The sequence below is a fragment of the Lutra lutra genome, chromosome 17 (assembly GCF_902655055.1).
Source record: "Lutra lutra chromosome 17, mLutLut1.2, whole genome shotgun sequence".
Taxonomy (NCBI): Eukaryota; Metazoa; Chordata; class Mammalia; order Carnivora; family Mustelidae; genus Lutra; species Lutra lutra.
Genome location: NC_062294.1, coordinates 44,555,389 through 44,572,718, shown reverse-complemented (window position 1 = coordinate 44,572,718; position 17,330 = coordinate 44,555,389). Strand labels below are relative to the sequence as shown.

Below are 17,330 nucleotides of genomic sequence, written 5' to 3'. Positions count from 1 at the left end.
AAAATCAATGAAATGGGATTTTTTAAAAGGACCAAATGCTTAGGCAAGGAGAATTAAAGAAGAGATAGAAGCAACAAAACTTCTGAAGTTGGAAAGCATAAAAATAAATGATGACTAACTCAACAAACCAAATAATGATGAAACCAAACTCAAAAAGGAAAACCCAGAGGAGGATGATTTATGCTGCAGAACCCCCAGAAAGGCTTAAGAAATGGAGGCACTATGTACTTAGGTACATTTGGCATACAGAAAGCAAGGTCAGGTTCATAGTGTCCATTCTAAACTACAGAGAGGCAAATATCATAATATATTTAAGGAAACCCTATCATGTAAAAAAGGATTAAATAAACAAGCCCCAAAGAACTTAAAAGAAAAACTACAGAAGAAAAGAAGAAAAATTTCAGAAGCCACCATTAATATCCTAAGAGGGATGAGAGAAGTTATTTTATATGCTAAAAAATCAGACGACATAAAAGGAATGAGATGGAAAAAGGATCTTAGGAAATGAAAATATAAAGTGGGAATAAAAACAAGTAATTACAAAGATGAAAAGATAAATGAAAAAAATCTCTTTTAAAAGTACAACAAGGGGGGGCACCTGGGTGGCTCAGTGGGTTAGGGCCTCTGCCTTCAGCTCGGGTCGTGGTCCCAGGGTCCTAGGATCGAGCTCTGCATCGGGCTCTCTGCTCCGCGGGGAGCCTGCTTCCTTCTCTCTCTCTGCCTGCCTCTCTGCCTAGTTGTGATTTCTCTCTGTCAAATAAATAAAATATTTTTAAAAATAAAATAAAAAAATAAAAGTACAACAAGGGTACCCGGGTGGCTCAGTGGGTTAAAGCCTCTGCCTTCCACTCAGGTCATGATCTCAGGATCCTGGGCATCAGGCATCAGGCATCAGGCCCTCTGCTCAGCAGGGAGCCTGCTTTCCTTCCTCTCTATCTCTGCCTGCCTCTCTGCCTACTTGTGATCTCTGTCTGTCAAACAAGTAAATAAAATCTTTTTTAAAAAAAGTACAACAAGATATGGAAATGGAAAATAAATGAAAATTGAAAGGTCATGTAAGGCAGCTCAATATCTAATGGAAAAAGATCATTTTTAAAAGTGTGTTAAGTATCTGCCAAGTTTCAGGGTGTTAGTAGGAATAAAAAAAACCTGAAAATCATCATTTTGAAAACACCAATCTAATTATTGATTTAGGCAAGTATTCTCCATAAATTCTAAAACCAGAAAGTAAATGGTTGTTACGAAAAAGGATATTCAATGGTCTCAGAGTATCACTCCACAGACCTTTTGCTAATTATAAAGGGAAAAGTATACCTTTATACTGGGAAAATTTAGTATTCACCACCTTTAATCTTAAGTTAAAAAAAAAAACTGGACATCACCAATAGTGCAACAACCTATACCTCCCAAAGTAATGCAATAAAAGGCATACCATCCTATCACCTACATAGTATGCTTACCAAATACTTGGGCTGAATCTAAGCCTCCAATTTACATGAGAAAGCCATCCAAAAGACAAATGGAGGTTGTTAAGACAATCTATAAGACAACTGTCCTGAATTGCCTAAAACATTCAGTGTCATATTAAAATATATATATATATATATAAAGTCAGTTCTAGATTAAAAGAGACTAAAGAGACCCAACAACCAAAATAATACATGAATCTTGACTGGATCCTAGATCAAACAAACAAGTGACCAAGTAAATGAACAAAAAACATTACACCAGCTAAAAAAATTTAAAAAGAAAAAAACATTTTTGGGAACCACTGGAAATACTTGAACGCAAAATGCTTGAGGTGATATTAATGAGTTAATGCAAATTTTCATAGATTTGCTATGTCATTGTTATTGTTTGTAAAATGTCCTTATATCTAGGAGATGCATGCTAAAAGTATTAAGGGTTAAAATGTCCAGATGTTCCCAACTTATTTTCAAATGATTCGGAGGGGAGGAGGTTGAGAAATACATGTGTGAATGTGTGTGTCTGTGTGTGTTCAGAAAGATAAAGCAAATGTGGTGAAATGTTAACACTTGGCAATTTTAGGTGAAGACCAAATAGGGTACATGCGGTACACTGAAATGTTCTCTCAATTTTGCTGTATATTAGAAAATTTTCAAGGAAAACAGAAATTACAGATTGTTTTAGAGAGTAGCATTTAAGAAATTTTCCAGACTTGGGGCGCCTGGGTGGCTCAGTGAATTAAAGCCTCTGCCTTTGGCACATCGGCACACCGGGCTCTCTGTTCAGCAGGGAGCCTGCTTCCTCCTCTCTCTCGGCCTGCCTCTCTGCCTACTTGTGATCTCTATCAAATAAATAAATAAAATCTTTAAAAAAAAAAAAAGGCGAAAAAAAAATAAAAATAAAAAAATAAAATCTTTAAAAAAAAAAAAAAGAGGGGCGCCTGGGTGGCTCAGTGGGTTAAGCCTCTGCCTTCAGCTCAGGTCATGATCTCAGGGCCATGGGATCAAGCCCCGCATTGGGCTCTCTGCTCAGCGGGGAGCCTGTTCCCCCTCTCTCTCTGCCTGCCTCTCTGCCTACTTGTGATCTCTCTCTCTCTCTCAAATAAATAAATAAAATCTTTAAAAAAAAAAAAAAGAAATTTTCCAGACTTGAAGGACATGAATCTCCACATTTAATGGACTCATTTGATACCTACCATAAAGAATAAAATTGATTCACACTAAGATAGATTTTACATTAGGTTCCAGGACACTAGGAACAAAGAAAAAACCATAAAAGGCTCCAAAAACTAAAAACAGGGCATAAATAAAAGTGCAGGAATGAAAACAGCTTTGGAGTTCCCAATAATATTCTATGCAGGAAGTCATGATTACAAAGTTCTAAAGAAAAGTAATTTCAAGTAGAATTCCTGTCCTGTAAAAGAACCAATGTACTGATTGAAAAAGCCCTTTTCAGATATACTAGAACTCACATGCTTAACAAATTTATCCATTCTTACATGCCACCTATATAAAAAACCAATTTTTATAAAAGATTTTATTTATTTATTTATTTAAGAGAGAGAGAAAGAGAGAGATTGAGAGCGAGCACAATGAGGAAAGAAACATTTCTTTAACAAATGGTGCTAGGACAACTGGATAAACATATTCAAAAGAATGAAGTCAAACCCCCAATCTTACTTCATATAAAAAATTAACTCATGAGGAGTGCCTCGGTGGCTCAGTCTTAAGTGTCTGCCTTCGGCTCAGGTCGTGATCCCAGAGTCCTGGGATCAAGCACCGCATCAGGCTCCCTGCTCTGCAGGAAGCCTGCTTCTCCCTCTCCCACTCCTCCTGCTTGTGTTCCCTCTCTTTCTGTGTCTCTCTGTGTCAAATAAATAAAATCCTTAAAAATATTAACTCATGAAATTGGACCCACTTTCTCACCCTATACACAAAAATAAACTCAAAATGGATTAAGTACCTAAATGTGAGACTAGAAACCATAAAAATCCTAGAAGAGAACACAAGCAGTAATTTCTCCAACATCAGTCACAGTAACATTTTTCATGATGCTTGTCTCCTGATGCAAGGAAAATAAAAGCAAAAATAAACTACATCAAAATAAAAAGTTTCTGCACAGCAAAGGAAACAACCAACAGAACTAAAAGACAACCTACTGAATGGAAGAAGACATTTTCAAATGATATATCCAATAAAGGGCTAGTATACAAAATATATAAGGAACTTACACAACTCAACACCCCAAAACCAAATAATCCAATTAAAAAATGGGCAGAACCCATGAATAGACATTTTTCCAAAGACTTACAGATGGCCAACAGACAACATGAAAAGATGCTCAACATCACTAAGCATCAGGGAAATGCAAGTAAAAACACAATGACACCTGTCAGAATAGCTAAAATCAGTAACAAAGAAACAACAAGTGTTAGTGAGGATGTGGAGAAAAAGGAATATTGGGGCCCTGTTGGTGGGAATGCAAATTGGTGCAAACACTATGGAAAACAGTATGGAGACTCTTCAAAAAAATTAAAAGTAGAATGCCCATATGATTCAGTAAATCCACTACTGGGTATTTAACTAAAGAATATGAAAACACTAATTCAAAAAGATCTATCACCTCACACCAGTCAGAATGGCTAAAATTAACAAATCAGGAAAGGACAGATGTTGGCAAGGATGCAGAGGAAGGGGACCCCTCTTACACTGTTGGTGGGAATGCAAGCTGGTATAGCCACTCTGAAAAACAGTATGGAAGTTCCTCAAGAAGTTGAAAATAGAGCTATCCTATGAACCAGCAATTGCACTAGTGGGTATTTACCGCCAAAGACACAAATGTAGCAATCCAAAAGGGCACCTGTAACCCAATGTTTATAGCAGAAATGTCCACAATAGCCCATAGACCATCTACAGATGAATGGATAAAGATGTGGTATATATACATAATGGAATACTACTCAGCTATCAAAAAATGAAATCTTGCCATTTGCAACAACATGGATGGAAATAGAGGGTATTATGCTAAGCGAAATAAGTCAGTCAGAGAAAGACAATTATATGATCTCACTCATATGTGGAATTTAAGAAACAAAACAGAGGATCATAGAGGAGAGAGGAAAAAATAAAACAAGACAAAATCAGAGAGGGAGACAAACCATTAGAGACTGGTAATCATAGGAACAAACTGAGGATTGCCGGTGGGTGGGGGGAGGATCGGGGTGTAGGGTAACTGGGTGATGGACATTAAGGAGGGCATGTGATGTACTGAGCACTGGGTATTATGTAAGACTGATGAATCACTGACCTCTACCTCCAAAACCAATAATACATCATGTGTTAATTAATTTAAAAATTAAATTAATTAAATTTTTAAAAGAAAAAAGAAAAGGAAAAAAAAAGATCTATGCACCCCTATGTTTATTACAGCATTATTTACAACAGCCAAATTATAGAAGCAACCCAAATGTCCATCAATGGATGAATGGATAAAGATGTGGTATATATACATATAATGAAATATTACCCAGCCATAAAAAAAAATAAAATCTTTCCATTTGCAACAACATGGACTGATCTAGAGAGTACAATGCTAAGTGAAATAAATCAGTAAAAAACAAATACTGTATGATTTCACTCATATGTGGAATTTAAGAAACAAAGAAAGAAAAAAGAGACAAAAAAAAGACTCAAATATACAGAACAAACTGGTGGTCATCAGGGGAGAGGTCAGTAGGAGGATAGATGAAATAGATTAATAGTAGATGAGATAGATTAACAGTAGATTAATCCCTGGATGAAAGGGATTAACAGTACATATATTGTGATGAGCACTGAGTAAAGTATAGAATTGTTGAATAAATTTATTGTACACCTGAAACTAATATTGCACTGTATGTTCATTGAACTAAAATTTTAAAAAATTTAAAGTCCTCTTTCATAAAAATTGGCTTAACAATTTAAAAAATTAACTCAAAATGGATCAATAACCTAAATATAAGCACTAACCCATAAAACTATTTTTTAAAGATTTTTTTTAAAGATTTTATTTATTTATTTGACAGAGAGAGAGATCACAAGTAGACAGAGAGGCAGGCAGAGAGAGAGAGAGAGGGAAGCAGGCTCCCCGCTGAGCAGAGAGCCCGATGCGGGACTCGATCCCAGGACCCTGAGATCATGACCTGAGCCGAAGGCAGCGGCTTAACCCACTGAGCCACCCAGGCGCCCTAAAGATTTTATTTATGTATTTTAGAGAGAGAGAGATAGAGAGTACAAGGGCAGGGGCACAAGCAGGGTGGAGGGGCAGAGGGAGAAGCAGGCTCCCAGTGAGCAGAAAGCCCAACGCAGGGCTTGAACCCAGGACCTAAGGCAAACACTTAACCAACTGAGACACGCTGCTGTCCATATTAAAAACTCTTTCAAGAAAACATAGGGATTTATAAATCTTTATGACCTTGGAATTGGCTATATATTCTTAGTAATCATACTATTCCAAGTACTTGACAAGTATTACTTGTACTTTGAAAAGTATAAGTAATAAAAAATACATTTTAATTCATCAAAGTCAAAGGTTTTGTGCTTCAAACAGCTAAGGGTGTTTCAAGGGATGAAGAAAACTTTGAAACTAGAGAGAGCTGATATATGCACAACATTGTGAAGGTAGATTAAATACCATGGAATTTACACTAACTACAACTGAATTATTCACTTTAAAATGGTTAACTATTATGTGAATTCACCTAAATAAGAAAAACCTTTGGGGAAAAAAAGGCAAAAGAAAACTGGAATGAGAAGCTGTTGTTTCTTTAGTAATTAAGATATTATAAGTTAAAACCATAATGACAGATCACTATAAATACATCAGATAAAAAGTGTAAGGATTCCAAATCTTGGCAAAGATATGAAGCAGTAGGTGAACATATGCTGTTAGAAACAGAATCTCATAGAACCACTCTGAAACAGTTTGTTATTATTTAGGTTAATATACAAAGTCCTATGATTCAGCAATTACACTCCTAGGAAAAACATTTCCTAGAATGTTTACAGCAACAGTTTTTATTAAGACCAAATAGATGAAAAACCACAATATCCACAAAAAATATATACTAGATAAAGTAAAGTATGACATAGTCGTACAGCTATTGACACGAACTAGCACACAGCGGTGAAAATAAACAAGATACATCTAAACTATTCCACATTAATTAATTTTAAAAATATTAAATACAAAATTAACAAAACACACAGTATGATTTAATTTATAAAAAGTTTAGAAGCAGGCAAAATTATAAAACATTCCTTAGGTTGTTACAAAAAGTTGGTAAAATGGATGTCTATAATAGCAGAGGAGTTATTTTTACAGAAGTCTTTTTAATGGTTACACTTCAGTAGGAAATAAAAAAAGATTAATTTTGTTTGGGCAGGCAGAGGGATGTGAGGTAACAGCAAAGTATTTTTTAAACTGCATGACAGTTATATGGGTTATTATTTTTAAAAAATATTTTTTGTCAAATATTACTGAGTTGTTTCTGTGAGGGTGTTTTTTTTTAAGATTTTATTTATTTATTTGAGAGAGAGAGATAGTGAGAGAGAGCATGAGTGGGGAGGAAAGGGAGAAGCAGACTCCCGCCAAGCAGGGAGCCCAATACAGGGCTCAATCCCAGGACCCTGGGATCATGACCTGAGCCGGAGGCAGATGCTTAACCGGCTGAGCCACCCAGGAGCCCCTGTGAGGGTGTATTTTAATGAGTTCAGCATTTAAATAAGTAAACTGACTTGTGAATAAATGACTGAGTAAAGCAGATTGCCCTTCATAATGTAGGTGGGCCTCATACAATCAACTGAAGGCCTGAACAGAACAAAAGTCTGAAACCCCAGTGAATAAAGGGAATTTTTCCTGCATGACTGCTTTCTAGCTGGACATCCATTTTCTTCCTGCATTTAGACTCCAACTGAAACAGTAGCACTTCCCAGATCTCAAGCTTACTGGCCTTTGGACTGGAACACTACCATCAGCTCTTCTGGTTCTCTGGTTTGTGGACTGTAGATCTTGGGGCTTGTCAGCTTCCATTATTGCATGACACAATTCCTTATTATATATTTATATATTTTTCCTATTGGTTTTGATTCCCTGGAGAACCCTGACTAACCTCCCTCCCCTTCATCAATGTATATATACACATACATATATGTGTGTGCATGCTGTTTAATTAAGAATTGTTGTACATGTACAGCACTGTTTAGTGAGACTAATCTTTTTTGGCTTTTCTTAGTACAACTGAAAAGAAGAGTTTGAGAAAATTCAAGAAAACTGCCTTTCCCTAAGTGAGAATAAACTTCCATTTTGTCCATGATGTGTTAGCTAATTTAATATTTTTATATCTTTCCTGGAGATTTAGATCCAAACTATCTTGCTTAAGAATCATTAGCTCTGAAGTCTGACAAGCCAGCTTTCAATCCGGGTCCTAAAATCTAGGTCCCAACACTTATGTCCTTGGGAAAATTATTTGCCCTACTAAAACTCACTTTTCTCCTCTATAGAATATTGGCAAAAAATCTACAGTTTACAAGGTATTATATATAGTGTCTTGCACATAATAAAGCTCAAGAAATGGCATTTTCGGGGCACCTGGGTGGCTCAGTGGGTTATGCCTCTGCCTTCGGCTCAGGTCATGATCTCAGGGTCCTGGGATTGAGCCCCGCATCAGGCTCTCTGCAGAGCAGGGGGCCTGCTTCCTCCCCTCTCTCTGCCTGCCTCTCTGCCTACTTGTGATATCTGTCTGCTGAATAAATAAACAAAATCTTTAAAAAAAAAAAAAAGAAAGAAAAGAAATGGCATTTTCATTTATCAATTATCCCTATCTTATTATGCTATATAGTTATTTTGTGTAAGTCCACAAAATCATAATAAAAAGTATTCTGTTAGACATTTCATCCAGTGAATTATCAGATAACCTATTACTTTTTTGTTCCTCATTCTCTATTATAATTATATCAGAATTTCATTTTAAATCTTGTTGTTTTGGGGCACGTGGGTGGCTCAGTCATTAAGCATCTGCCTCTGGCTGAGATCATGATCCCAGGGTCCTGGGATCAAGTCCCACTTTGGGCTCCCTGCTCTGCAAAGAGCCTGCTTCTTCCTCTCCCACTCCCCCAGCCTGTGTTCCCTCTCTCGCTGTCTCTCTCTCTCCGTCAAATAAGTAAATAAAATCTTTTTTAAAAAAGAAAGATTGGTTTAAAAAAATCTTTTGGGTTTATGGGGCGCCTGGGTGGCTCAGTGAGATAAGCCTCTGCCTTTGGCTCAGGTCATGATCCCAGGCTCAGGTCATGATCCCAGCATACTGGGATGGAGCCCTGCATCTGGATCTCTGCTCAGCAGGGAACCTGCTTCCCCTCTGTCTCTCTGCCTGTCTCTCTGCCTACTTGTGACTCTGTCTGTCAAATAAATAAATATATATATATATATACATATGTATATGTGTGTATATATATATATATAATTTTTAAAATCTTGTTGGGTTTTAAGATGTCACAACTTTATAAAATGATTTAACATATACATATGTATAAATGGCAATATATGGCAAGCATATCAATACTGGGGAAGGGTATGCTACATTCTTCTTTTATGTTCAAAATCTACATATGATTTGAGAAATAGACAAATTCCTCCTTAGGGAAGTCATCTTTCTTGGATGTCTCTAAACTCCTTTTTCTGACTGCAAAAGAGCCAAAAGAGGTTATTCTCTATAAATAGTGCTGTATCCCTAGAGTTAAAATACATTGCCTGAAGTTGTAATGGGTCATCACTGTTGGCTTCTGTTCCAGAGACCTAGATCTAGTTAACTTTCTTTTAAAACTGTATTTATTTAAGTAATCTCTACACCCAACATGGGGCTCAAACTCAGAACCCGAAGATCAAGAGTCTCAGGCTCTTCCAACTGAGCAGCCAGGTACTCCTAGAACTGTAGAACTCTTAGAAAAACCAGTTGGTATTCACTGGTTCAGTTAGTAAGGCTCTCAAATGTCTTATCCTTCCCAAAGGTTCCATTTGATAATACAAAAATCAGTGAACAGAGATTGATCTAATTTTAAAGTAGCATCATATCATGATGTATTTGATCTTTTTTTTTTTGCTTTGATTTATTTTTGATCTTTCCTTTTCAGAGAAAAGCACAGCCAACTTCACCCAGTCTTAATGTATAATATACATTAAGGAATTATCCTTTATTTTTTAAAAAAGGCAAGATGAGTATTTAGAAAATTGTTAGAGCTTAACTATACTTTCCTTTGTCTTTTTTTTAAAAGATTATATTTATTTATTTGAGAGAGAGAGCATGAGAAGTGGGAGGGTCAGAGGGAGAAGCAGACTCCCCACCGAGCAGGGAGACCGATGCGGGACTTGATCCCGGGACTCCAGGATCATGACCTGAGCTGAAGGCAGTCGTCCAACCAATTGAGCCACCCAGGCATCCCTTCTTTGTCTTTTTGCAAGAAGTATTTGTGTTATATAAAAAGGACACCCTCCTAGGCATATTTCATGGTCTCTTGGACATAGCACAGTGTTGTTGAAGGTACACAAATGGGCAATAAAGACAGTGCTCTATATGTAAAATTTATTTTCTCATCTCTTGCAGACCTGGGGGGGATACACTTCACGAAATTCAAATCTAGAATATATTTTATACATGACTGAATGTACAAAAGTTTTAACTTCAAATTAAAAAAAAAAGAGAGAGTACATTCCCCAGTTTATCTGATAAAACTGACATAGCCATGATGCCAAATAAGAAAATGACTATAAAAGAGAGAATAATTTCAGGCTGATCTAACTTCTAAACATAGATACAAAACTTGAAAATAAAATTCTAGTAAACTAAATACAGTAAGTAATAAAAAAGAAAACACTATACTCGTTTATTTTATTCAAGAAAGGTAAGATTCCTCTAACATTAGAAAATATATTAACATAATTAACTTTATTAACAAATTAAAGAGAAAAAGCACAATTATCTCCAATAAACAGAGAATAATTTGATGAAAGTCAACATCCAATTATTAAAAAGAAAAAACTTTAAAAACTGTAAGTAGAAGGAAATGTCCTTATACTGATGAGTAGTACCTATAAACACAGGAAAGAACAGACGAAATGATTAAATAGTAAGTGCATATCCTTAAAAGCTGTGGCATATAGGGGTGCCTGGGTGGCTCAGTGGGTTAAGACCTCTGCCTGCAGCTCAGATCATGATCCCAGGATCCTGGGATCAAGCCCCGCATCAGGCTCTCTGCTCAGTGGAGAGCCTGTCTCTCCCTCTTTCTCTGCCAGCCTATCTGCCTACTTGTGATCTCTCTATGTCAAATAAAAAAAAAAAAGTTGTGGCATATAAAATATATAAACCACTGGAAAGTAAGAAATAAAACTGATGTTTGCAGATCTTATGATTGCCGACAAGGAAGAAAATGTAAAAGATTCTCTAACAGATTGGTTGTTGTATTTGATAAAAGATTTTACAGAACTTTCAGACATAAACCAGGAAACAAAGGCTAACTGCATCTGTACATACAAGCAACAAAGTTAGAAAAATATTTTTTATTTGGGGGTATCTGGCTGGCTCTGTCAGTAGGGTGGAAAACTCCTGACGTTGGGATCGTGGGTTTGAGCCCCATGTTGGGTACAGAGGTAACTTTAAAAAAATAAAATATAATATAAAAAAGAAAAAGAAAACACATTTTATTCACAAATAGTATCAATGCAAAATACTTAGAAATGTATTTGATGTGAACAGAATTATAAAAGTGGACTGAGATATTAAACAACACCTAAATATATGGAAATGTCATTTCTTATTAAAAGGAAGCATCAATTTTGTAAAGCCATTAATTCTCCTGAGTAATCTATATATTTACTGCAGTTGTAACCAAAATCACAAGTTTTTCAAGGATCTTGACAAGATCATTTTCTAACATATATAGAAGCCTACGGGACCCTCTTTAAAAATTAAGCTGTTAGGACTTGCTCTATCAGATGTCAAGACTTACTACAAACCAATACTCACTGAGTGTGGCAATGGTTCAGAGAAAGAATTAGAGAAGTATGGCACAGGAGACTGGGCCAGGAATACACTCACACACATATGGAAACTTATGATCAGACAATCCTGGCACTGCAACTCTTCTAGATTAAAGAAGACTAAAAGAGAGATGATACTAAATTCAGCGTGTGATCCTAGACTGTATCCCGGACAGTGCCTGGAGAAGAGAGGATGAGGGCACAGTGAGGTGTTAAAAAGAACATTAGGACCAGTAAAATCTTGAATATAGACTATTTAAAAAGAGTTCTGAGTAATTGTTTAAATTTCTTATTTTAGTAAGTGTACTGTGCTCATGTGAGCAAATACTCTTGCTCTGAGGAAATAACACACTAACATGTTTAAAGGTGAAGAAGCAAATGTCCACCACTTATTTTTAAATAGTTCAGGTAAAATGTGTGCATGGTGTATGTGTGTTTGGGTACATGCATACATAGAGAGAACAACTACAAGCACATAGAGGAATGATCATGCAAATGGGCTAAAAGTAAACTGCTGGTGAATATGAGTAAAGAGTACACAAGAGGAAATGTTGAAAAACAAAAATAAAACTGGGGGCATCACGTTACCTGATTTCAAGCTTTACAACAAAGCTGTGATCACCAAGACAGCATGGTACTGGCATAAAAACAGACACATAGACCAGTGGAACAGAGTAGAGAGCCCAGATATGGACCCTCAACTTTATGGTCAAATAATCTTCGACAAAACAGGAAAAAATATCCAGTGGAAAAAAGATAGTCTCTTCAATAAATGGCGCTGGGAAAACTGGGCAGCTATATGTAGAAGAATGAAACTCGACCATTCTCTTACACCGTACACAAAGATAAACTCAAAATGGATAAAAGACCTCAACGTGAGACTGGAATCCATCAGAATCCTAGAGGAGAACATAGGCAGTAATCTCTTCGATATCAGCCACAGCAACTTCTTTCAAGATATGTCTCCAAAGGCAATGGAAACAAAAGCGAAGCTGAACTTTTGGGACTTCATCAAAATCAAAAGCTTCTGCACAGCAAAGAAAACACTCAACAAAACAAAGAGGCAACCCACGGAATGGGAGAAGATATTTGCAAATGACAGTACAGAAAAATGTTGATATCCAGGATCTATAAAGAACTCCTCAAACTCAACATATACAAAACAGACAATCATATCAAAAAATGGGCAGAAGATATGAACAGGCACTTCTCCAATGAAGACATACAAATGGCTATCAGACGCATGAAAAAATTTTCATCATCACTAGCCATCAGGGAGATTCAAATTAAAACCACATTGAGATACCACCTTACACCAAAATTAGCAAGACAGGAAACAACATGTGTTGGAGAGGATGTGGAGAAAGGGGAACCCTCTTACACTGTTGGTGGGAATGCAAGTTGGTGCAGCCACTTTGGAGAACAGTGTGGAGATTCCTCAAGAAATTAAAAATAGAGCTTCCCTATGACCCTGCAATTGCACTACTGGGTATTTATCCCAAAGATACAGATGTAGTGAAAAGAAGGGCCATCTGTACCCCAATGTTTATAGCAGCAATGACCACGGTCGCCAAACTGTGGAAAGAACCAAGATGCCCTTCAACGGACGAATGGATAAGGAAGATGTGGTCCATATACACTATGGAGTATTATGGCTCCATCAGAAAGGATGAATACCCAACTTTTGTAGCAACATGGACGGGACTGGCAGAAATGATGCTGAGTGAAATAAGTCAAGCAGAGAGAGTCAATTATCATATGGCTTCACTTATTTGTGGAGCCTAACAAATAGCATGGAGGACAAGGAGAGTTAGAGAGGAGAAGGGAGCTGAGGGAAATTGGAAGGGGAGGTGAACCATGAGAGACTATGGACTCTGAAAAACAATCTGAGGGTTTTGAAGGGGCGGGGGGTGGGAGGTTGGGGGAACCAGGTGGTGGGTATTGGAGAGGGCACGGATTGCATGGAGCACTGGGTGTGGTGCAAAAACAAGGAATACTGTTATGCTGAAAAAAAATTAAATTAAAAAAAATCTTAAAAAAAAGAGTACACAAGAATACTTTATACTGTTCTTATAACTTTTCTACAAGCTTGAACTTATTTTTTTCTAATATTTTATTTATTTATTTGACAGATCACAAGTAGGCAGAGAAGCAGGCAGAGAGAGAGGGGGAAGCAGGCTCCCTGCCAAGCAGAGCCCGATGTGGGGCTCGATCCCAGAACCCTGGGATCACGACCTGAGCCAAAGGCAGAGACTTAACCCACTGAGCCACCCAGGCGCCCCTGCAAGTTTGAATTTAAGCAAAACTTAAATGTCATCCAAAACAACATATTATTAAATAATTCTCATGTTAAATAGAAAACTAAATAGAAATATAAAACACCTAGAAATGAAGTGAAAAAGAGAGCAATATATATAAAAAACCTAGAAACAGGAAAATTACCAAAAAAATTAATAACATTAAACTTTAAAAAATAAAATTGATCTGAATTCAATATTGTAACAAAATAGCAGGAGAGGATTAATTAAGACAAAACAGAATACAAAAATTCTAAGATTCACAAAACTCAGAACTTGCTTTTGAAAAGCATGAAGAGGAGAAGTGAGTTGGGGGATTTCGGAGGGGGAGACAAAGCATGAGAGACTGTGGACTCTGAGAAACAAACTGAGGTTTTGGAGGGTCAGGGGTGGGGGGTTGGGTCAGCCTGGTGGGGTATTATGGAGGGCATGTATTGCATGGAGCACTAGGTGTGGTGCATAAACAATGAATTTTGAAACACTGAAAAAAAAATAAAATTTAAAATTAAGAAAGAAAGAGAGAGAGAAGGAAGGCAGGCAGGCAGGCAAGCATGAATGGGGCACCTGGGTGGCTCAGTCATTAACCATCTGCCTTTGGCTCAGGTCATGATCCTAGGATCCTGGGATAGAGTCTGACATTGGGCTACCTTCTCGGTGAGAAGCCTGCTTCTCCCTCTCCTACTCCCCCTGGTTCTGTTCCCTCTCTCACTGTGTCTCTTTTTGTCAAATAAATAAATAAAATCTTACCAAAAAAAAAAAAAAAGCACAAAGACTGCTGATTAAACAAGTCATATACCATATGTTTTAGGTTTTCTCCCCAAACACCACTAAAATGACCAAACAATGATAGTTTCATAATATTAACTGTTGGCAAGAACACAGGTACAGCAGATATTGATGACTGCCTCCTTCAAACTCATCCCTCCCCTACTTACTTGCTATGGAATGGTTTCAGTTTGGGGGTTGGTTTTTTTTTTAAAGTTACAGAACTCAGCTCTAGAAAACGAATCATGATTTGCCTGAGTCAGTGGTTCTTAACCCTGACTGCAATGAGCATCAATCGGATAGCTTTCAAAAAATTCTAGAGCTTGAACCTTACTCCAGAACAATTAAATCTCAATGTTTTTCTTGTCACTTTGTATGAGCTTTTAAGTCATTAATTATCAACTGTGATAGCATACTAGAATCATATGGTGCTCTTCTGAAAATGATGATGCTTAAGCCATATCCCAGACAAATTAAATCGGAATTGCTGTGGGCAGGACCTTAACCAAGGTTAAGAATAACTGGCATAAACTAAAAGAAAAATTAGGGGCACCTGGGTGGCTCAGTAGGTTAAGCCTCTGCCTTCGGCTCAGGTCATGATCCCAGGGTCCTGGGATCGAGCCCCACATCGGGCTCTCTGCTTGGCAGGGAGCCTGCTTCCCCCCTCTCTCTGCCTGCCTCTCTGCCTACTTGTGATGTCTCTCTTTGTCAAATAAATAAATAAAATCTTAAAGAAAAAGAAAAAATTAGCCCTCTGTCCCTATTTGTTGCAAGTGATTTTCTGCACCTCATTCATGTAGCCATAAATTAACAGGAAGTGGAGAAACAGGTTCTGTCAGAAAGCTAGGCGTACTATGAAGTGACCAAGTTATTGTGAAGTTTAACTTGTAAATATTTTCTGAAATATTTACTGAATTTTAAAATATGTGTACTCTATTGTTCCCATAATTTCACTTTTAGTATATACCTTAGAGAAGGCCTATACATAAACATTCATCGGAACAGTGATTGCTACAGTGATAACCATAGGAAACTAAATATTTAAAAATGAAAAAATGATTAAACATACCAGAGTACTACAAAATATGGCCTTACATGAAACAATTTTTTTAAAGATTTTATTTATTTATTTGAGAGAGAGACCACAAGGTGGGGAGGGTCAGAGGGAGAAGCAGACTCCCCACTGAGCAGGGAGCCTGACGTGTGACTTGATCCCGGGACTCCAGGATCATGACCTGAGCCGAAGGCAGTCGCCCAACCAACTGAGTCACCCAGGAGCCCTTACATGAAGCAATTAAAATGAGGTAGTTCTTACTTATGTGTACAATTCTCCACACAGAATGAAAAAGGAAGTTTCTGAATGGTAACAATAACTACCAAGTGACTGACATGAAGTGAACATTCTGAGTGAATGTTCTAAGAATCCTATTCTAAGGATTTTATTCCTATTCTAAGGATTTTATTCCTATTCTAAGGATTTTACATGAACCAACTCAAACCCTATAATGCAGTTACTTTTCACATTTTGCAGCCTATACTTATAATTCTTTTTTTATAGCTATACTTTTATGTGACAAAACAGTACCACATACATGTGTGCATATATTTAAATGCATAGGATAAAGGTAAAAGGAATAAATAATTAACTTAGAAAAGTGGCTACCTTTGGGTACTCTGGGTAGATACCTGGGAGCGGGGACTATGGTCACATGGATGTGAGCCCCTCCACAACATATAAATTATTTTTATAAGAAAAGTATATAATTATGATTTAACTAAAAATACAATTTAAAAAGGAAAACACTAGGGGAAACTGGGTGGCTCAGTGGGTTGCCTCTGCCTTCACCTCGGGTCATGATCTCAGGGTCCTGGGATCGAGTCCCGCATCGGGCTCTCTGCTCAGCGGGAAGCCTGCTTCCCCCTCTCTCTCTGCCTGCCTCTTTGCCTACTTGTGATCTCTATCTCTGTCAAATAAATAAATAAAATCTTTTTTTTTTTTTAAAGGAAAACACTAGCATTTAGGCTAAGGAGATACTTGTTTATAAAGGCAATAGTTCGTAAGCAAGCCATATTCAATAAAATGGGCTTGATAAGATGCTAACACTATGAGACCATTACAGCTCATAGTAAAAATAAGTGTGTAAAAGCATGACAGTTGTCCATAATGTATTTTGGCATGATAAAGATGGGTTACAGGTCAGTGGCAATAGTAAGATCAAATTAAAGAAAGAATTCTTTTTTTTTTTTTAAGATTTTTTATTTATTTATTTGACACAGAGAGAGAGAGATCACAAATAGGCAGAGAGGCAGGCAGAGAGAGAGGGAGAAGCAGGTCCCCCACTGAGCAGAAAGCCCAGTGCCAGCCTCAATCCCAGGACCCTGAGATCATGACCCGAGCCAAAGGCAGAGGCTTAACTCACTAAATCACCCAGGCAACCTAAAGAAAGAATTCTAAGCATTTGTGCTAACAATTTGACAGTAGTCTTTAATTGAAAGGGCTACAGACGACCTTTGTTTTTTTATTTCTGCTTCTCTGTATCTTCTAAATTCATTGTAATAAAAAATTATTTTGTAATGAAAGGAACAGAGAATATACCTATTTTCAGAAAAAAGTGATATTTGATCAGGTATTCAGAGATTTGTAAAATCTTTGTAAAAAGATCTAAACATGGCGCAGGTATAGGCACAGAGACATAAATTTTTTTAAAAACTTAGGAAATAATACAACCTATT

General features: G+C 37.0%; 1 protein-coding gene across 4 annotated transcripts in view; it reads right to left on the bottom strand.

Annotated features, from left to right (window-relative positions):
- The window catches only part of LOC125088414 (zinc finger protein 345), a 124,758-nt gene that overhangs the window by 45,805 nt on the left and 61,623 nt on the right, over positions 1 to 17,330 (bottom strand). Inside the window, exon 1 of one of the 4 annotated variants that reach the window (XM_047709560.1) lies at positions 599 to 640. The exons of the other annotated variants lie outside the window; for them this stretch is intronic. The gene's annotated coding sequence lies outside the window, so the exon portion shown is untranslated. Of the gene's footprint in view, positions 1 to 598; positions 641 to 17,330 lie in introns of those variants that run through there. 4 annotated transcript variants of the gene reach the window in all.